The following is a 22,904-nucleotide window of genomic DNA, read 5'->3' on the forward strand; positions in this document are numbered from 1 at the left end:
AGCTTCTTGGCCAATGTGCAGCAGATCTTGATGCAGAACACTATCCATCTTGAGATGGACCGTTTCTGCACAGCCTTCCTTTTCTTAGCTCCTATGAACCCCACAAAGAGTTGAAAGTCCACCAGGAATTCTTTTGTGCGATCGAAGTAGAATCACAACTCTCTTTTTGGGTTCAGATGGTGGAGTCCTTCTTTGGAGGGGGGAGGAGGAGCAAAGAAAGTAGTCAGAGTGATGTTCTGGCCTACATGGATGGGAGTTACAATTTTCAGAGTAAAGGGTGCACATGTTCGGAGCACCAGCTTGTCCAGGTAGGGAGGGTGCGCCAAGAGTGCCTGGAATTCGCGGACCCTACTGTACGATGTTTTAACCACTAGAAAGGCATTAAAAAAATTTATTTATCAATTTTACAGTGTACAACATTCAGTTAACGTTACATTGTACTATCTTATCGTTCCAGAGACCGTCAGCACTTATTAATCTTCCTGTGTAGGTCTGTGCTCCCTCCTACATGACTCTGCCGAGCTCTCCCAGTGTTTTCATTTCTGTGCCCTGTTGTCCCATGACTGTTTATTGTTCATGGTGTTCTAATTTGTGTCAGTGTTTGCAGCAGCAATGTCCTGTTCTAACAAGTAACGCCGCAGCGACTCCCTGATATCTCGGGGTATCGAAGTGAGTGGCAGCACCTCAGCATAGTTGATCTCTGCAGTGGGTCACATCATGGAACCATTCCTTGAATTTGGGGGCTTGCCCTCTTCCCCATCTACATGCCACTAGTCTTTTTGCTAACAATAGACCGAATGATATGAGCTTCCTATGCAGTGCATCTATCTCCTCTGTGTAACTTAGCAGAGCGATTATGGAGTCTGTGACTATATGTTGTTCAGACAGAACTCATGTATGGACCTATATTCCCAAACTGTATGAAAGAAACCCACCCCTTCACAACAGTGTGCGCATCTGTCATCTTGTCGCAACTAATATTTGAACAGCTTAACTGGGGTGTGGTAAACCCTTTGCACATATTTATAGTGTATCATTCTAAGATGGCTGCTAGCTGAAACGGCCTCTGTTTGATTACAGCAATATATACACTGTTTATCCGTTAGCAGGGCGTCCAATTCAGAGTCCCACCCCTCCCATGTCCCCCTTGTTTCTGTTTGACGTTCTAATTGTGCCGCCCCATTATACAAGTGAGACACTGTATGGATAGGACTCGGATATTGTAGTAGTATATGCAGTGTCTTGAATATAGGGGGTGCCTTTGGGAACATAGGTGAAGCTGTTTTGACATCCTGTCTGATGCTAATATACAGAAACGCCTCAAGTGGAGTGTATGGCTTGTCGCTGAAGAACTGTGTGCGATCTTTAAACTCGCCATCCTGATAAAGATTGCCCCATTCTGTAACCCCCTACTGTGTAACATGGATCTACAGGCTGCTTCGTGCGTAACTGGGATATGTGGGTGGTACGGCAAGGGTAGCAATGGAGAGTAGAGTAATGGCTTGTTCGGCTGCTTCTTTAATTTTTCCCAAGCTGACCCCGTACATACCACAGTTGTGAGCAGATGTCCAGTTCTGGGGGCTAGCCCCCACTAGAAAGGCATTTTTGATGGTCAATAGCCTAGGGAGGCAATTGTGCAGAGGCTCAAGGGTGCACAGATCAAGAAGGTGAGAACAAGATTTAGATCCCACTAACGAATAGCACAGGTGGTAAGAACCTTATTGTGGGAGGGAGGGTCCCAGAGAATTGCACTACACAAGCTGCAAAAGCTGGTGTACGATGGAGGTCTACCGATTCCGGATGTCAAGTTATATTACTGGGCCTCGCAGCTTCAGTTGATAAATGATTGGGTATATGTGGACAGTAGTGAACCAGCCTACAGGGTAGATAGGATGCCTGGAGGAAACTGTGAACCTCTCCTATATCCCCAGAGGTCACATCCCGGGTGGCCTGAAGACACCAAAGTGGTTCTGCAGTGTTGGAGAGAGGTAAATAAACTCCTAGGGTGGGCGGGGAAACTGACCGGTAGAACCCCGTTGTGGTTGGGTGACCAATTGCAGGAAGTGGCTGCTTTAACTGGCTTCAAGGGGTGGAAACTGATAGGGATCCATTACTTAGGAGATGTCTGGAAAGGGGATTCTCCCGCTCACTCGAGTATCTCCAAAGGGAATACAACCTTCACCAGTCACAGAGATACCATCATATTTGACTCTTGATTGCCTTACGAACACATATACCTATTGATACGCCTATTACAGAATACTCCCCGCTGGAGGATAGGTTGTTGTTCGACCCCATCACAGAGAAGCCGATCTCCACGTTCTACCGCAAACTAATAAACAACGTACCTGACCCCCTAATCAATCTCAGAGAAGCTAGGGTCAAAGACCTAGGAAGCATAGACGATGAGGATTGGCAGGATGCACTGCAGAGCCCTAGAGAGATCGCAATCCGCTCTCGATTTAGACTAGTGCAGCTAAAGATCCTACACCGTACTTACTATGCCCGCACGCACCTTTACACATGGGGCAGGATTCAGTCAGCGTTGTGTTAGGGGAAATCAGCAAGAGGGCCCTTTCTTCCACATTCTGTGGGAATGCCCAGAGATCATTCACTGCTGGAAGAGGGTCACTGATACCATGTCTAGGGTGGTGGGGGGACGGTCTCGATGGAGCCATGGCGGCTCTTGCTGATGATTAAAGGCGACACTGATTGGTCTAGGTACATGAAAATATGGTTGGTCCTGGCTGCGGGAATTGCGAAACGCAATATTGCTAGGGAACGGGGGGCGCGACACCCCCACAACTGGAGGAATGGAAGCGGGACCTTGACTGGTGCCAAAGGGCCAAAGGAACTGTGTACTAAAGTAGGGGGGGGTGGCTAAAAAATGGAAGAGAATGTGGGCACCCTGGCGGAAATACAGAGAATCTGGGGTGGACATGTAGAGGTTGGCGGGATAAAAAAAAAAAGATTTAGATACCACTGATGAATGGCCGGGGGCGAGGGGGTGCTGCATGCTTTTGAAAATCCTAGCCACAACAGGTGACTTGAATAAAGAAGATTGGTTCAGCAACTGCCAACATGCCTAAATGGATGACAGATAACCTTTAACTGTACCTGGAGCAGAACCCTGCTGGGCCAATGACTGAGCAAATAGAAGAACCTTAGAGAAAGGTGCATGAAGAGGGTCGATGTTGTGAGAATCACACCAAGTCACAAACATATCCCGACGGCAGGCATATACAGACTTGGTGGAGGGATGCCTGGCTGGCGGAATAACATCACAGATTTCGGAAGGAAGGTTGAAAGTTGTCTACTGTTGTCACTCAATCTCCACGCATGAAGGTAGAGGATGCATAGGTTCGGGTGCTGAACCCTCCCTGTAGCTGTGACAGAAACACTCTTAAATAGGCAGCCTCATTGGGGGGGGGGGGGGGGGGGGGGGCGATGGTCATGTTCAACAGCTTGGGATACCAGACTCTAAGTGCCCAATCTGGAGCCACAAGAAAAAGTTGGGCCCGACCGTTCCTGATATTCTAGAGAACTCTGGGCAGGAGTAGTATAGGCGGAAAGGCGTACAGGAGGCTGGAGCTCCACTCCAGATTAAAATCGTCTCCAAGCAAGAGTCAACTTGGAAACTAATGTTCAACCTGCTGAGGCCTTGCAACACCTCCGGGCAGAGATGCCATTTGTGATTTGCTAAGATCTTCTGCTGAGTTTGTCCGTATTGACGTTCAGAGACCACGCCATGTGTTGAACCAAAAGTAAAATGCCCTGGCATTCCAGCCATGTCCAGAGACACAGAGCCTCTTGACAAAGAGTACGTAACCCCACCCTGCCTGTTAGTTGTAGTACCACATGGCGGTGGGGTTGTCCTTGAACAGCAGCACCAACTTTCCTTTGGAAGTAAGGCTTTCAATGCCAAGCGAATCGCCTGAAGCTCCAACAGGTTGAGGTGGAATCCGGACTGCTTCCGAGACCCGAGTTCTCCGATCTCTACCTCTCCCAGACTACTGTTGCACCTCAGAAGTGACGCATTTGTCACCACAGTCAGCTCTGGTTGAGGAAGGGAGAGGGTCTGCCACGGACGCAATCGCGATTCGTCAGGCACCACTGCAGATATTTTGCATTTCCCTTTGCCATCTGGATCATGTTGGAGAAAGTCCCCTGATGCTGCACCCTCTGGAATTTCTGGTTCCACTGCAGAGCCTGTGTATGCCAGTGAGTATGAGTTACAAGCAGGATGCAGGAGGTCATGAGGCCCAACAACCTCAGAGTCAATCTCATTGAAATCCAGGATAGAGGCGGAAACATCAGTACCATAGCCTGAAACTGCTGCTCATAAGGATAGGCCCAAAACAGCACTGTGTCCAGAACGGCTCTGATGAAAAGGACGGATAGGGAGTAGCCCCTTTGGATCATTTGCAAAATCCAACAGTACAATGTTACCTTCATGAGTGTTGCAAGCAATGACATATCCTTCCCCCCACTGGATACCCAAAATGGTCGGAGAGCAAACTAAAGGGATTTGGAGGCTGCGGCTACTGACGGTGGGGTGGCGAACTGGCCTACCTCTGGCTACCTGTCCCAGGTGGTCTCTGGGGCCTGTGTCCTCGGCCACAAAAAGGCTGAGAAGGATGTTGCCTGTTGCCTGTGGTTGCTGGGAGGGTAGGGACACTGTTGGGCACCCCTTCCGTGGACATGAAAGGGGCAGAAGGTGTACTGGGGGTGAGGAGGGGCCATGGCCAAGCCCAAGGACCTAGCCATAGCTATACTGTCCACAATGCATTCCAGCGCTACTGACTCTCCAAAAAGACAAGAGCCATCCATAAGGAAGGCTTTGACATCCCCTGAAAAGCCAATGATTCTCATACAGGTGTGGCACCACAAGGCCACTAAAGATTCCATCACTCTACCTGAGTTGTTAGAGTACAGTTCACATTGTATGGTGAAATATGCTGCGTCTCTCCCATCAGCAATTGCATGAGAGAGCATGGCTGGGCCTCCTATGAGACCACTGGCAGCATTTGCACAACCAAATCCCAGATCAGATGAGAAAATCGGAGTAAAACGCATGCAGTGTTCACCGACCTAAGAGCAAGGCTGGCGGAAGAGAACATTCTCTTGTCAAAGGTATCCAGCTTCTTAGATTTCCTTTGCGGTGCAGTCATAGGGAATGTGCCAGGGTTGGTCCTAGAGGTGAAGCTGTCCAGGGTGAGGTGCTGGGTAAGAAAACTGGTGTCTCCCAAAGGAGGGCAATGACGGTGGACAATTTGTCCTGTGCACAGGAGCCCCTGTGTAGGGCTTGGACCAGGCTTTGAGAAGGATGCCGGTAGGGGCTTCATTAAAGGGGTGCAAAAGTTCAGAAGGGGCTACTGCTAGCTAAAGCACCTCAATCAAGACATTCATCTTGACTGCCACTGAGGGTAGGAGAAGGTTCAAGACCTGAGCTGCCCTACGCACCACCATAGCGAAAAAGGATCCGTTCTCAGTTCTCAGCCACAGTATGAGAGACAAACCTAGTGTCAGGTGAAGTGACTAAACCACTGGCCTCTGTCAGTTCCTCCTACCAGTTCTCCTCATTCTCATCTAGAGGATGCTGGTATCCCTCCCCTTTGTCTACCTCTCCAACCCAGTCAAAATCCAAAAGTCACAGGCTTGGATCCGGAGTGCATGGTCCTGGATGGCACGGAAACTGATGTTGAGTAATTCCCATCTGGCTTTGAATCTGAGTCATAAATGAAGATGGGAATGGCACTGCCGTGTGCATTCAACGGAGCCAAAGGGTTCAGCACTGACGTGGACACCGAGGAAGGCCTGTGTCTCACCAGTGCCTCCGCTCCAGATCCAACATGGAATCCACAGGGCCCGTCTTTCGGCATGGGCGAACCCACTAGCGAAGATCCAGTGGGGGCCCCTCCTGAGCCCGCGGGCCCAAGGGTGCCACAGAGGGGGGCAGGCTACCCAAATAGGAGGAGAGTGGTCTCAGTAAGCTGGGCGGGGGTCGCTTCAGGAAAGTGAGGAAAGCACGTAGCTGATATTGACTCAACCACCACCGAAGCACAGGGCCCGGGCAGCAGATGCTCATGCACCTCAACAGAAAAATTCAACAGGTGCGGCGAAGTTGAAGACCTCTTCAACATTTTTGACTTCTTGTGTTTGTGGGACTTACCAGATGACTTCTAGTGTGAGGACACTTGGCGTGTGCGACTCTGTAAGCAATCCAAGGACCTTCCACACGACCGGGATCTTAAACATCCCTGGGTCATCCTACGTCAGTCGGTGAGAAGCTTAATGAATCTCTTCCTCAGCGCATTCGAGTGCACAGCGTGGCAGTCCTCGCAGGTCTTAGAGACGTGGCCCCTCTTCGAGCACCAAAAAACACAGCCAGTGTGGGTCTGTCACAGACATCTGCCGTGACAGGCACCACATAGTTTGAAACCAGCTGGTTTCTTAGGGGACATCCTGTCACACCACAAGATAAAATCTCTGAAAACAGTGTTGACAAAAGTCGAGAAAGAGCCAGTAAAGCAACGACATAGAGTAGCTCTAACTGGATCACCTCTATCTAGTACGAAAAAAGGAATTAACTTACGTCTTTGCGTCCGGGTGGCAGCTATATAGGTAAAGCGCACATCACTTCTGTATATCACATAAGAAATTATAAGGGAAGGAAAAGGAAGGAGGGGGAAGGAAAAGGGAAGGGACACTTGAAAATAACCTTATGTTATCACAAAGATAACAGTAGTAACACTGTTTCCATTTTATTCCAAAGGACATCAGAGTCTATGAAGGTAATTAAACTAGAACGTTGGCAGGATATGTGGGAATCTACAATACAAGTCATCTGCCTGATTAGCTTTCTCTTCACATCTTATTATTGTTACTGCATGTAGTGCAAAGAAAGAATGCAGTCTAAACGACTAGCAATCCGGTAGAAAGGATTCTTGAAAGCAATTTTGGTTCAATTAAACAATCCCAAAGCTAATAATACTTGTCAATGGACTCCATAAATATTAAATGCAATCATGGATTAGTTTTCAGTCATCCACAGACGACGTCTTTATCACTGCTATCTGAAGATCGAGACTTTGAGACTCTGAAAAACATAATTGCATCTTATATTGAGTTAGTCTTCTAAAAGTTATCAAAACCTGCAGTGATTATCAATTTCTTAGAAAGAGCATAGGCTACACATCACTGAGACCGAGAATTTTCTTCGGCCGACTGAGAGAGGATATAATTAGGCTGAATTGCCTGACTTGATAGATTTAAATAATCTATTCAGTGATATTTAAGAGTTACAAGTGCATTTTAGCAATAGCATGTAGGTAGGAAATCCTTCTTAAAAGTAACAATGTGGTTAATAACTATCAAATAAGATATTTTTCAATACAACCAGTAAATGAATAAACTACTTTATAGTATTTTATGAACCTAATAAGTGATGTTATTAGATGTCATAGTTTAAGTTTTCATAATCATCATCTCAAAACAGATGCGGTTTATTGTTGATGGGTTCATGCCTGTGCATTTAAGTCAAACTGATACACAGGTTCCATTAACATAATGGATTTTAGTTCTGATTGCTAAGACTGCCTGGTTTGCATGGAGATGCCTGATGGGTGGATCGTGATGGCTGTGTCTCTGTAGTATAAGGTCACATGGGAACTGTGACTCGACTAATGTGGTTTCTAAAACTGGCAGGCCTGCTGTAGTAAGTATGGGCCAGAAAGTCAACGTCAACAGTATAGGAGTATAAATACTTAATTACATAAACAGGATTTAAAACATTTCTTGCTACGATCACACACAGGTTTACTAGGATGGTGAATTTTCCCCTAGCCTAATCAGCATGTTAGTGGTTCCAAAATAGGATTAGGCACAGGGAGTCGTCAGTCTTTAGAAATGTGGTGAAAAGCGCACAAACTTGTAACACTATGGTTATTTATAAACATTCCTGACACCGTTTTGGGTCTCGCCTGGCGATGCAGTGCGAAAGAGCTGTCGCCAGCGAGGTCTGTTGTCAGCGACTTGCCTGCAAAGTGGTACAGACCGGGGCATGTGCAGGGCTTTTGCGATTGTGGTCTGTGGACGTGCTTGTGAAGACGTGCTTGCTTCTAAAGTGTGTACAGCTGGTGCGCCTTAATTAGGGTTGAGGCAACAGTGTGAACGCGCTCCGGAAGACGCGCTAGCATTCAGCTACATGTGGGGCGCCTGGCCGCATGCCGAAATAATTAGCTTTTAGTTTTCCGGCTTTGTTGTAAAGGCATGAGCAGCCGTCTCACTGGCGCCAATGTCCTTGAGGCTACTTTTGACATTCATTCTTAGGTGACATTCATAGTGCACAAGCTTTTAGTGGAATTTTATCAGCATTTCTAAAGTGCTACTAATACTTTTAACAAACTCTGCTGCTGCTCGTACAATATACATTTTTAGGTTGCAGTTTGTTAGTCCTGAACAAATCACTCATTACAGTTATGCGTAACCTGTTGCTGCTTATGGTGTTGGTAAAGCTGTGCTTAAGTTGTTTTTCAAGCTGTACCGTAATTCGAAACGGGAACTTTTTATGTACAAAAACCATAAAGAAACTATGCAGCTGCTTGTACAATATCTATTTTGTCCTATACATCTTTTCCCCATAACCAACCTCCACTACCACCGTGCCTAACCTTTATCTATTTTGCTCCTATACATCCTTTGCCCACAACTAACTTTCATTACCACCGTGCTTAACCATTATGTTGCGCAGCCAAATTAAGGGCACCCTCGATTTGTACAATATCTATTTTACTCCTACACGATCTTTCAAACAACCAACCTCCACTACCGCCGTGCCTAACTAATGTTTGCGCATACAAATTAAGGGCATCTGTAACCTTTCTACATCTTACAAAAACTCCTTCTGCCAGAAATACTCAGCTCATATTGCACAAACTAACTAATAAATCACTGTTAAAAGCTTGTGTGTCAATAGCTTGCGACAAATAAACACTTCCCGTAATTGCATAGCAATAGTGTGCACTATATAAAAACATACACAAACTTTGCTAGCGTTTATACATTTAATTTGTATAATGTTTATAAAGCACTTTCGTGCGTGCAAATTTAGGGCAGCAGTAACTTCCCTGCATCTTACAAGTTTCATTCTGTGTAATAAATAATCAGGTCATATTGCAACAACTATTAAATCACTGTTACAAACTCGTGCAGCAATAGTACAACAAATAAATACTTTCTGTGGTTGCATAGTGATAGTGTGTACTAATTAAAAACATACACATGCTTTAGTAAAATTTTGTTAGCGAGCACCATGCATAGCTGCACTGTGTTGCGCAATAAAATCTAAAGACACTAATAATTTTTGTACAATAGCGTTACTCGTGCTTGCTTCTAAAGTGTGTGCAGCTGGTGTTTGGCGGCATGGTGTGGTGCGGCGCTTAATTAGCCTCCAGGCTCCAGGCAGGATTGTGAACGAGCTCCGGAAGACGAACTAGCATTTAACATGTGTTTAGATAGCGCCTGGCGGCATGCCGTGTTAAGAAGCTTTTTGCTTACTGGCTTTGTTGTGAGGACATAAGCGGCCGTCTCACTGGCGCCATGTTCTGGAAGCTTCTTTTGCCATTGATTCTTGGCTGATATTACAAATAATGCTAATTAATAGTGCACACAATTCTATGGCAGGACAGGAGGCTCAGATTATGCTTTCTCGATTTCTTTACTACCAACAACAGCCAATAGGAACATAGTAAAAAAAAGTAGACTACAAATCCCATGAGCACTTATGCAACCATAGAGACTACATCCTATATAAACAACCATAGAGGACAACACTTCCTCTTTCTTTGTTGCTTCGCAGCCAGTTAAGTCTTTTTCTATGCTTCTTGTACTACTTGCATGTTCATAGATTGTATTTGTGCTTACTTGCATTGTGAACGCCGCTTATCTGCTGCTTGTTTGCCAATACTGCCGCTTCCCCGTGTGGTTTTGCTGCCTTGCCTTTGGCGTGTTTCGGTTCCGTTTTTGTCCGTCTTGGTTTGTTATCGTAGAGAGCGCGGGTCGCCTCTCTTGCAGTATCAGGCGCTTTTGTGCCCGTATATTTTTTTGTGTGGAGCGAGACCGGGACCGGAACTCGGGAGCGGGACCGGGACTCGGGAGCTCGTGCGCTAGTGTCGCGCGTTGCTCTTCTTCCGGATTTTCAGGCGAGCCTCCGCGCATGCGCGTTGGTTTTGTTTACGCTCCGTGTTCTCACAGAGCCCAGACACGCTGAGAGGCGGCGTTTTCTCCTGAGCCTCAGCCCACTGCCTGCCGGAGAGTCCCTCGTGACGCCCTTTATCTCAAATAAGGTTTTAGGATGTATAATTTATAGAGGCAATATACAATATATAATTTATTTGTACTGCAAGCGTGTCCCTCCACTCTTGAATTTAGTGTTTTTTGGTTGAGTCTTGCTCTGCCTTTTTGGCTTGCTTGGGGCTGTCACTCCCCCTGACAGGGTCGCTTGTGTTTACCACTTGACCTTTGCTTTATTGTTTAGTGGGTGTATATATATATATATATATATATATATATATATATATATATATATATATTTTTTTTTTTTATATATATTTTCCTCTCTTCTGTGCTGTCATTTCTTGCACCATGGCTGGTTATGACGATTCTGAGGAATACTATTATGATGAGGAGCCGGAGGAGTCTTTTGAATACGATTTGGTCGACGCCATTGACCAAGGGGTCCAGCATTCGGTCAATACTGCGCTGGTCCGCGCTATTGGACCGTTAAAACGCCATTTGACAGACTATGCTCAGCAACAAGGCTGGATACCGTCCTCTTCTGGCAAGCACTCCTCTAAGTCGCCAAAAAACCCACATAAGTCTGACTTTGTGAAATTAGCCAAGTCTTTGTCTGCCTCCACTGTGTCCAAACAGTCTCATCCACCTCCCCCGGACACGGATGACACCTCCTCCTCTTCTTCTTCTTCAGGTCCCTCTGGTCCTCCCCCTGCTAAAAGATCTAGAAAATAATATTTTGTTGACGCTTCTTCACATCCGCCGGTCCTGTCCTTTGAGCCAACTGATATAGTTCACCCAAATTCCAAGTCTTGGCTCCCTGCACCAGAGGTTGCTGAATATATCCAGGCACACATCAGTGAGCCCTTCGATCAGGAGGTGCGCTCTCGGTTGTGCTCCGAGTGCCCTAGCCCGGAGTTGGCGGATAAATTGGCAGACACCCCGGAGGTGGATCCGACTATTCTGACCTACCTCAAGAAATACACCAAGGATCCCAAAAAGGGAATTGACCACTTTTGGCGCCTGTGTCAGGATAAGTTGCTAGATCTTCTTGGCCCCCTGACGAAGATTTTGGATTTAGGTTATCAGGCTCAAGGGTCTGCATCTGGCATCGACCCGGATGAGCTTATTGGTTGGGCCCAACGGGCTATCTGTCAACTGGGGAACGCAAACTGTGCCCTATCCACCGAGCGTAGGCGTTTCATCTTGTTGAAAATGGACCCCAGGTTATCTTAACTTGCTACGTCTGAATCGGGTCCCCTGGCTCAGGGTCTCCTGTTTGGTCAACCGTTCTTAAAGGAGTTGACTAAGTTCGTGGCTACCTTTAGCGGCCTTGACAAGGCGCAGTCTTCATTACGCAGGGCGATCCGCCCGGTTTTTAGCAGGGCCGGACGATCCAGGGGACGTTCGTTCGGCCGAGGTTCTGGCCAGCAGCGTGGCCAGCAGTCCCACCAGGGAGGAGGACAACAACAACAACAGTCATCCTATTCAGGTTCCGAAACTACTTTCTATCCCTCCAGTAAAGTTCGTGGTCAAGGCAACAAAGGAGGCTATGGTGGAAACCAGGGAGGTCGCCAGGATTTCTCCTCTACAGGTGAGCTTGATTCCCTACGACAGTGTTGTTCTGGGGGGCAGGGTGCAATTTTTTCTGCAAAATTGGCGCACAATCTCAAACGATGCATGGATATTACAAACAGTTCAAGGGTATCACACCGAATTTTATCACCCTCCCCTTCAAAGTCACGTCCCTCCTCCCCTTGTTTTTTCCCCAACGAGATCGGGAGGTGATGTCCAGGGAAATCGCATCTCTTCTGCTCAAAGGGGCCATTGTGCGGATGTCCCTGCATCCTCAGGGGTTCGTCAGCAATGTGTTTCTGGTGGAGAAGAAAGGGGGAGTTCTCGCCTTGTGCTCAATCTCAAGGAGTTCAACAACGGGGTGGTCTATCGCCACTTCAAGATGGAGGGCATCCATCTTCTCAGGGATCTTCTTCGCAAGGGCGACTGGATGGTTCGCCTGGATTTGAAGAACGCTTACTTGTCCGTCCCCATCTTTCCGCCTCATCGCCGCTTTCTTCAGTTCCACTGGTAAGGGGAGTGGTTCGAGTACACGGTCCTCCCGTTCGGCCTCTCGTCCGCTCTGTGGTGCTTCACGAAGCTCCTGAGACCGGTCATGGAATCGTTGCGAGCGCGCGGGGTGCGTCTGATCGTGTATCTGGACGACATTTTGTTGACGGCTCAGTGTCCACTACAACTACGTTCCCATTTGACATGGACGATCGATCTGTTGCAGTCTCTCGGGTTTCTAGTGAATCCTCAAAAATCTCATTTACATCCCACTCAGTCGATCGAGTTCCTGGGTTTCCTAGTCGACTCAATATCTTGCCAGCTGCTCTTACCCTCCCAGAAAGTCAGGTCTTTCAAGAGGGAATTGAGGTTACTGTTGTCCACACCGAATGTATCTTTACGGTCGATCGCTCGGATTGTCAGACTGTTGTCCTCATCCATTCAAGCGATCTTTCCAGGTCCCTTACATTATCAGGCCCTGCAACGTCTCAAGATCCGGCATTTGCAGAAGGGTCTTCGTTATTCCGACCTTGTTCCTCTGTCACAGGACGCGAAGTCGGAGATGCTGTGGTGGCTCCATCACATGGAGGCTTGGAACGGGAAAGCCCTGTTTGGCTCGACTCCGGATGTGGTGCTGGAGTCGGATGCGAGTCTTTGGGGCTGGGGAGCCCGATGCGGGGATGTGACGACGGGCGGCCGTTGGTCACAGGACGAACTAACCCTTCACATCAATTGTCTGGAGCTTCTGGCGGGATCTTTTGCGATGCGCAGCCTTGCTCCTCAGGCCACCAGCTGTTGCATACTGCTCCGCATGGACAACATCTCTGCGGTGAGGTGTGTGAACAAACTGGGGGGAACGCGGTCGAAACTGTTGGCGGAGATTGCGAAGGATTTCTGGCACTTCTGCCTTCAAAGGAAGATCACTCTTATTGCAGAGTATCTCCCGGGTCGCCAGAATCAAGTGGCCGACTGGAACTCTCGCCATCTGCTGGATTTCAGCGACTGGCGGCTTCACCCCCGTATATTTCGGAATCTGTCTCGCCTCTGGGGTCGGCCTTGGATCGATCTTTTCGCCTCTCGCCTCAATGCTCAGTTGCCCAAGTTTTACAGCTGGCGTCCGGATCTGGAGGCTCTTGCCACGGATGCCTTTCTCCAGACTTGGCCCCCTCATCTTTGCTATGCGTTTCCCCTATTCGCAATGATTCCGCGAGGCTTGGCCAGAACGAAGCACTTCCAATCAGAGATCATTCTGATAGCTCCTCTTTGGAGGGCTCAAGCATGTTTTCCGGACCTTCTGGAGATGAGTTGTTCGACTCCGTTCCTGCTTCCACAGAAGTGGAACCTGTTGTTGGATCCTCTGCTCCATCCACATCCTCTGGTTCTGTCGGGCCAGCTCCGACTGGTTGTGTGGCTTCTTTCAGGGAACGCTGGAAAATCCCTGGCTTATCTGGAGACGCTGAGAGATTTATCGGTGAGGCTTGGGCCCCAAACACGTGCAAGCGTTATGCATCAGCTTGGCGACGATGGTGTGGTTGGTGTTCTGAACGAGACTTGGATCCCGCTTCAGCGGATGTTGCTTTAGTTGTTAATTTTCTTGCTTCCATCGCTTCTTCTGGTTCTGCTTATAGGACAGTCAATTCTTTTCACTCAGATGTCTCTGCGGGCCACGATTTTGTTGACGGGAAGCCTATTGGGGAACATCATCTAATTTCTAAATTGCTTCGTGGCATTCGGATGGCTAAGACGCCTTGTCCGAAGTATGTGGCTCTTTGGGATGTCTCCATTGTCTTATGTTTTCTGGAGGCTTGGCCTCCCAATTCTTCTCTGTCTCGTAATCAACTTTCAGCGAAGTTGACGATGCTCTTGTGTTTGGTGTCTTGTATACTCATTTCGGATGTACGTGCGTTAGACCTCGCGGGCCGTTCTTTTCCCCGGAAGGGGTTACTTTTACGGTTTCCCGCGCACCAAGACTAATCGGTCTACTGTGACTTATCCGGCTTTTCCTCAGAACCCACAGTTATGTGTGGTCCTGTGCATAAAAGATTATGAGGTGAGTACTGCTCCTTTTCCTCAAGATTTGTCTGGACAGTTGTTGATTGCTTTGCAAAAGCCTTTTCAGCCTGTGGCGCCAGCTACCCTGGCTCGTTGGGTGCGCTGGCTTATGTCTGAAGCAGCAATTGATGTCTCCATTTTTGGAGCTCATTCCGCGCGGGGTGCCATGGCCTCTAAGGCTTTTCATGTTGGTGTGAGTTTGCAAGACATTGTGAAGACCACTGATTGGTCTTCCGATACTGTGTTTAAAACATATTATTTCAAACCCATTGTGGATATTGCATCTGTTGTGGTGGACCAGCTTTGAACAAGCATAATCTGAGCCTCCTGTCCTGCCATAGAATTAAAAATTTGCAAACATTCGTGACAAGAATTTTCAATTCTATTAAGGACACGGAGGCGAGGATTATCCCACCCAAATGTATTCTACTGCATTGCTTATGTTTGCATCTTTGCTTTGCTATGACTCTGAAATGTTTCTTGCATTGTTTTTTCCCTACCCTATATGATGCTACCTTCCAGGGTTTTGAGATTGTGTATTACGGCTCTGATTTTCTTTCAGGTTCAGACCAGAAGTGATTCTTCGTCGTGGTCTCTCCTGCATCGTTTCCACCAGGTTGGATTTTGGATATGCTGTGTTTCCTGCTACGGCCTCTTCGCCCTTGGATGATTACGTGTCTCCTGTTGGTCCTTTTGCAGTTGCCTTTGGCTCTTTTCCCTCAAGCTGTTCAGCGGTATCTCTCCAATGACTTTTGACGGTTTTCAATTTCCTGGACAAAGAAAGAGGAAGTGTTGTCCTCTATGGTTGTTTATATAGGATGTAGTCTCTATGGTTGCCTAAGTGCTCATGGGATTTGTAGTCTGCTTTTTTCTTTACTATGTTCCTATTGGCTGCTGTTGGTAGTAAAGAAATCGAGAAAGCATAATCCTCGCCTCCGTGTCCTTAATAGAATTGAAAATTCTTGTCACGAATGTTTTTTAATTATAGTGGAATTGTGTCAGCATTTATAAAGTGCTCCTGATACTTACCAGCAACTTCTCTTGCTGCTCTTACAATATACATTTCCATCTCTGTTTGTCTGCCCTGAACTAATCATTCATTGAAGTTATGCTTTAGCCTGCCATATTGCGCAACAAACAAGACTAGCACCTTTTCTCTTTTTTTGCTAAAATGTATTTTTGTCAAAGACCTTTAGTATTATTGCAAGGTGATTACATACAAGCTACTCCTAACACAAATACCATATGCAGGCTTATATTAAAGTTTGTTTACTGTATTTATACATTTACCTGGTGTTAGTGTTGTCAGTATTGCTGCTTGTGGTGTCTGTTCGCACACCCAACTTCCAGTACCACCGTGCCGAACGTTTTGCACATACAAATTAAGGGCATCAGTAACTTTTCTACATTTTACAAAACTCCTTCTGCCACAAATACCCAGCTCATATTGCACAAACTAACTAATAAATCGCTGTTAAAAGCTTGTGTGTCAATAGCGTGCGACAAAAAGACACTTCCCGTAATTGCATAGCAATAGTGTGCACTATATAAAAACATACACACTTTACTAAAATTCTGTTGGCGTTTATACATTTAGTTTGCATAATGTTTATAAAGCACTGTCTTGCGAGCAAATTAAGGGCAGCAGTAACTTCCCTGCATCTTACAAGTTTCCTTCTGTGCAACAAATAATCAGGTCATATTGCAACAACTAACTATTAAATCACTGTCACAAACTCGTGCAGCAATAGTATAACAAATAAACACTTACTGTGGTTGCATAGCAGTAGTGTGTACTAATTAAAAACATACACATGCTTTAGTAAAATTCTGTTAGCGAGCACCATGCATAGCTGCACTGTGTTGCACAACAAAAACTAAAGACACTAATAATTTTTGTACAATAGCGTTACTCGTGCTTGCTTCTAAAGTGTTTGCAGCTGGTGTTTGGCGTCATGGCGTGTCGCAACGCGTTAATTAGCCTCCAGCCAGGAGTGTGAACATGCTCCTGAAGACGCACTAGCATTTACCATGTGTTTAGATAGCTCCTGGCGGCATGCCGTGTTAAGTAGCTTTTTACCTACTGGCTTTGTTGTGAGGACATAAGTGGCCGTCTCACTGGCGCCATGTTTTGAAGCTCCTTTTGCTATTAATTGTTAGCTGATATTACAAACAGTGCTAATTCATAGTGCACAATTGTCTAGTGAGATTGTATCAGCATTTATAAATTGATGCTCATACTTAAAAACCAACTCTACAACTGCTTGTACAATATATATTCTTATCTTGGGGGGCGGAGCTAGCCGGAACACGAAATGGCCGCACATTAAGCGAGCTCCTCAGGGAGGCCACAAACAACATCCAAATCCTGCACTAATTTCGGGGTTCTCACCCCACCAAACAAGCTCCGCTGTTTAATAATAGTATGGCCCACACTCGGTGAAAGTTTTGGGCAGCTGACTCCATGGCAAACGACTATACATCCTGGAATGCTGTGGCGGCCTGCTGGTGACGGAAACGATCGAAACAGCGGCCTGGAGTACTCGCGGAGGCCGAGACGCACAGCACAGCGCGCACATCAGATCGCAGAGGTCCTGGCAACCGCACATCGGAGGTGAGGTCCCGCGACTACTAAATTGAATCGGGTCCCTGTGCCGGCCTCACCGCATGCGGTGGGAAAACAAAAGGAACGGAGAGGACACCTCCTGAAGTAATACCGGGCTGTGGAGGAGCCTTTGCGTGCATAGGAAGCGCGAGGCGCGGTGGCAGAGAAAAGCGGACGTAATCGTGGTGGGCCTTGCGGATACCAACGTAGACTGCTCACAGGCGTCTGGACACTTACAAGGTGTGTCAATGCATAACGATCAGACTGGCGAATGTAATGCAGCCCAACCTATGCCCTGAGACCATTCGGGAGTGAGAAGCTTGCCGCAAATCAGGACTATCGGGCCTGCTGGAAAAGAAAACAGTCAGCAGAAGAGCAGGTAAAACGCATCATTTCCCTGTTTGTGGTGGCGGATATCGGCTGAAAGAAAAAACGTTTTGAGCTGAGAGCAGAAAGTGCGAGTAATCCCTCAAAGCGGATAGGTAGTGGCATATACTGGATGGTGCTGGGGGTGAGGTGCCTACGATCGCGGCCTAGACCGCTAATTGGGTGAGACACATAGGTGAGAGCTGCATCACTCGAAGATTCAGGAGTAACGTAATCCCCTGGTGCTGCTGCCTAGAAGGGGTGCTCATACACTCTCTGGTGCCCATAGGTGAAGCGGGAGACCCAGACTGAGACGCAAGTGGGAAGCAGGATGGACAAGAGGAGCGTGGATTGACACTGCCAACTATCCCCGAGGACTCTGCATACAAAAGTGGCATAAGACCTGCCATAAGCCAACTCAAGGGAGATCAATCCAGAGCTGCTGTGACGCTTATTTCATTCGCACAGCGGGCGACCCACCTTGTACCAGTGGTACACCGGATACAAATCTAAGGTCACTATGGGCAAACCAGATAAGAACCAGCCTAAGATAAACTTCGACAACACAAAGAAAATGCCTAAACACTCCAGTCTGGAAGAACAGGCGCCCCCACCGGCAACATCACACACGGGCGGGATCCCTGCGGATAACATACAGTCAATGTTCACCACGATACAGACCGCGCTGACAAATATTGACAGCAAGATAGACTCGCTCACCCATAGGGTAGATCGAATGTCCGAACGGCTGGATCGCCATACAGAACGGATTGACTTGCCTGACCTTAGAATATCGGATGTGGAAGACGCAAACAACCAAATGTCAACTAAACAATCTGGTATTGACAGACAGAGATGCAGCGCTGAGAAAAACAAGAGAAATGGGTGCATTGCGACATGAGGGCATGGACATAGCCTTATATCCTGACTTCACCCAATCAGTACAGGAAACGAGAAAGAAATATGGAGTGGCAAATCAAAAACTTGGCGAATTACAGATCCCTTATGCCATGCTGTACCCCGCACGACTCAAAATAACTGACGAAGGGACGACAAAGATCTTCAGAGAACCTAAAGACATTATGAAATACATGCAACTGCGGAAACCGAAAGGGGAGCGCAGACGTTCACCGTGGCACAGAGCTCAAGATCGAGACGCTATGTCGGATGTAGAGTGATGACCCACGATTGCACGCGGACGTCTAGACATTTCATTGAATGCCACATTGGCAGGGGATCGTTGGTGTTTGCTAGGTCAGAGGCGATTGCAATACTAACCATTAGACTGGCGAACACATACCTCTGGCGAAGCATATGGACCTGCGATGCTAAGAGGCACGGACATAACACTCTGAGTAGGAAATTGTTCCAGATGCTCAGATAAGTTCATATTGACGAATAAACGTTCCTGAAATGTTATACTATAGTTGTAAAAGCATATTTTACATTAACAACAGTGTTTGTGATTATGAACATAAGTTACTTACCTGTAAACTGTGGTTCTCCAGTATTGGTGTCTTTCATAGATCCACATGCTTGAATATTCCCCGTCGTCGAAGTGGGAGTCCCACGGTACATAAAATAGCAGTGATATATGCATATTTAAATAAAACATTACCATAATTATATATATATATATACATACATAAAATACAGTAAAGTATCCAAAGAACTCAAAAGTACCATAGAACAGAATAGGCCCATAGAAAGCCTATGGGAGAAACTCAACTTAGTAACATATCAGTGTCATTATGTTTTGGTCCACATTCCAGCCAATCAGGCTGTAGTTCCCTCTAGAACCTTCTCTTGAGAAGCCCAAGTCCTCAGATTTTCGAAGCACAAAGTAACCAAAAGTGCCTGAGGAGAAGAGAGCCTCTGAGGGGAGGAAGGGAGGGTCGCATGTGAATCTATGAAAGACACCAATACTGGAGAACCACAGTTTACAGGTAAGTAACTTATGTTCTTCTCCAGTATTAGGGGTGTCTTTCATAGATTCACATGCTTGAATAAGAGTAGAAAGCAGTAAATCATCATATAAGTCATAAAGTTAACACTAAACTTCAAGCATACAAGAACATATCATAACTATGTAATATATCAATATTCAAGAGAAAAAACCTTTATGACTGGAGGCGGGTAGCAACAGAGGGTCACCTTTATTGGAAAAGATTCCGCAGCACTGCTTGTCCCACCGCTGCATCTGCGGCATCTGTTGATTGCAGACAGTAGTGCTTCGCAAAAGCATGGCTGCTCGACCACGTAGCAGCTCTGCAAATGTGCCGCAGAGGTACCCCGCAAAGAGGGCAGTAGAAGCTGACACAGCTCTAGTTGAATGAGCACGAACTGGAGCCGGAAGAGGCTTGCCAGCCCGTTGATGATAAAAAGTAATGTTAGAAGAAATCCACCTAGTAATAGTCTGTTTGGTAACAGGTTGTCCTTTGCAGATCGGGCCATATATCACGAATAATTGATCCGATTTCCTGAATGATGCAGTACGCTGAATGTAAAACTTGAGACACCATTTCAAATCCAAGGAATGCAATGAACGTTCCGCAGGAGTTTGTGGATCAGGAATGAAAGTCTTTAAAATGACTGGTTCATTGAGATGGAAATCGCTGGGGACTTTCGGAATAAATTTAGGATTAGTACATAGCATAACAGCCTCCTTGGAGAACTGGAGAAAAGGAGGCTGAATTGTGAATGCCTGAATGTCACTGACACGCCTAGATGATGTCAAGCAATAGAGCAACTTTCCACGTGAGGAATTTTAAGCTTGCTCAGTGGATGGGCTCCAAAGGAGGTAGGAGGAGCTGAGACAAAACCAGATTTAGGCGCCAAGCAGGTGGAGGACGACGAATGGGTGGAAACATACGGAAGATGCCTTTGAAAAATTGTTGGATGATTCTAGATGAATACAGCGAGGTGGAACCATCATGACGGAAGTGGGAAAGTGCTGCCAAAAACACCTTAAGAGTGGAGTGGGAAAGTCCTGACTTTGCAAGGGATAGGAAGAAAGGCAGGATCTGTTCTGGTTTGGCGGTCATTGGATCCAAGGCTTTGGTGTGGCACCAGACACAGAAACGCTTCCACTTCAACTGATAGGTTTTAATGGTGGATGGAGCGCGAGCGTGCGCTAACACCTCTCTGCAATCAGCGTCGATGGTTAGACGCGCAAATTCATTGTGTTCAGGTTCTAGGCATGGAGCTGGAGGTATGCCGGATCTGGGTGGCAAATCTGCCCTTGCTGCATCGTGAAGAGGTGAGGCAGAGAATGAAGCGATATTGGCTCGTTCTGGGACAACAAGAGCAGGTCCAAGAACCATGGGCGTCGCGGCCACTTGGGTGCGATCAGGATGACATGACAGGGTTGAAGCCTCATCCTGTGCAACTGGCGGGGAATCAGAGGAAGCTGAGGGAAAGCGTAGATGAATTCGTTCAACCAGCTGATCGAAAATGCATTTCCGCTCGATTCTCTGTGGGGATGAAGACTTGCGAAACGTTGGCATTTCCTGTTGGCGGCAGTCGCAAAGAGATCCATCTGCGGCTGGCCCCACTGACGGAAAATGAACTCGAGAGTTGGTTGGTTGAGTTCCCACTCGTGATTGTCCGAGAGAGACCTGCTGAGTGAATCCGCCAGAACATTGGAAACACCCGGCACATGAATGGCTGCAAGATGAATTTGATGACAAATCGCCCATTCCCATATCTCCTGTGCTTGTGGGAAAGCAGAAGGGACCTTCTGCCGCCCTGTTTGTTTAGGTAATGCATGCTGGTGGTGTAGTCAGTCCTCACCAGCAGAGATTGGCCCTGTACTATCCGTTGAAAAGATTTCAGGGCAATGAAGATCGCAAGAAGCTATAGGCGGTTTATATGCCAAGTGCGTTGGATTGCAGTCCACTTTCCTTTTACTGACATTCCTTCGAGATGCGCTCCCCAGCCCTCCAGGGACGCATTGGTTGTAAGCATCAGAGTCGGAGTAGCGTCTTGAAAAGACCGACCCATTGATATGTTCGGAGGGTGAGCCCACCACTCCAGTGCCACCTGAATGCGGGGCGTGAGAAGGATCCTGTCGTTGAATGATCCTGAGATCTGTTTCCACTGCTTGTCTAATTCCTCTTGCACGACCCTCATATGCAGCCTGCAGTGGGGCATCAACTGTATGGCCCAGGAAGCCATGCCTAGGAATGATTTCAACATCCGGACTGAAACGAACAGTTTTGACTGCAAGAATCGTACCATCTTGAGCATGCGGTCTTGTCTCTCCTGGGAGACAAAAACCGTTGCCAGCCGAGAATCTAGTGAGGCTCCTAGAAAATCTCGCCGCTGTGACGGGTGAAAGTATGACTTCTGGCAATTGATGGAAAGGCCCAATTTTCGAAAAAGAGAGATGCAAGACTGAGTGTGCTGGATTGCCAACTGGAGGTTCGGAGCCTTTATAAAACAATCGTCCAGGTATGGATAAAATTGAATGCCTTGTAGTTGCAGAAAAGCAGCTACCGGGGCCATGATCTTGGTAAAGACCCTTGGTGCTGAACGTAGGCCGAACGGCAGAACTCTGAATTGGAAGTGTAGGTGTCCGACTGTAAAAAGGAGATACTTTCTGTGCCTGGGGTGAATCGGCACATGAAAGTATGCGTCCTGGAGGTCGATCGTGGAAAAGAACTCTCCGGGATTGAGATCATTTAAAATCTGGAGCAAGGTCAACATTTGAAATGTTTTTGACGTGATGAATTTGTTCAGGGCCCTTAAATCCAAAATGGGCTGCCACTCTCCCGACTTTTTCTTGACTAGAAAAAAGCGGGAGTAAAACCCCTTGCCCTGCTGGCCTTGAGGTACGACCTCGATAGCACCTTTTCTGATCATAATTTTGACTTGAGCCAATAGTTCTTTGAAATGGGGAGGAGGTGGGCCAGTAGGGGGGCGATTGGGAGGACATTTTGTAAACTCCAAGGTATGTCCTTTTGAAATCACATCTAGGACCCATTGATCGGAAGTAATGTTGGACCAATTCAAGATGTAATTTGAGATTCGACCTCCAATTCTTACAGTCGGTGGAAAATTGACGCTGGGACTGTCACTGTTTCTTTGTATTTGAACCACCTCTGTAGGTGGTTTTCCTCTGGTATGGTCTGGAGGATGTCTGTCGATTCTGGGACTGGTAAGTTTGTCTTTGCCGGTTGTCATTGTAGGAGCGATATTGGTTTGATCCACGAAAAATGGAAGAGTTGCCACCTCTACCACGTGCTCCTCGAAATGGCCGTTTTCTATATTGGAGAGATCATAACGCCTTGGCCGTATCCGTATCCTTTTTGATCGATTCCAGGACCTCATCGACATGTTTGCCGAAGAGCGATTCACCATCATAAGGTAGATCGAGGACTTTAGCTTGAACTTCAGGGCGAAATGCTGCCGATTTTAACCAGCCTTGACGCCTCAAAACAGCAGCCCCCGCCAATTGCCTGAACCCCGTAGAGGAGATATCAATGGCGCAGTCAAAGATCTCTGAGGAGATCTTTTCACCCTC

The 22,904-nt window shown here is 47.0% G+C and overlaps 1 protein-coding gene across 2 annotated transcripts in view; it reads right to left on the bottom strand.

The window, feature by feature from the left end:
- The window catches only part of CREM (cAMP responsive element modulator), a 791,294-nt gene that overhangs the window by 645,113 nt on the left and 123,277 nt on the right, over positions 1–22,904 (bottom strand). The window lies entirely within an intron of this gene.

The sequence above is a fragment of the Lissotriton vulgaris genome, chromosome 10, assembly GCF_964263255.1.
Source record: "Lissotriton vulgaris chromosome 10, aLisVul1.2, whole genome shotgun sequence".
NCBI lineage: Eukaryota > Metazoa > Chordata > Amphibia > Caudata > Salamandridae > Lissotriton > Lissotriton vulgaris.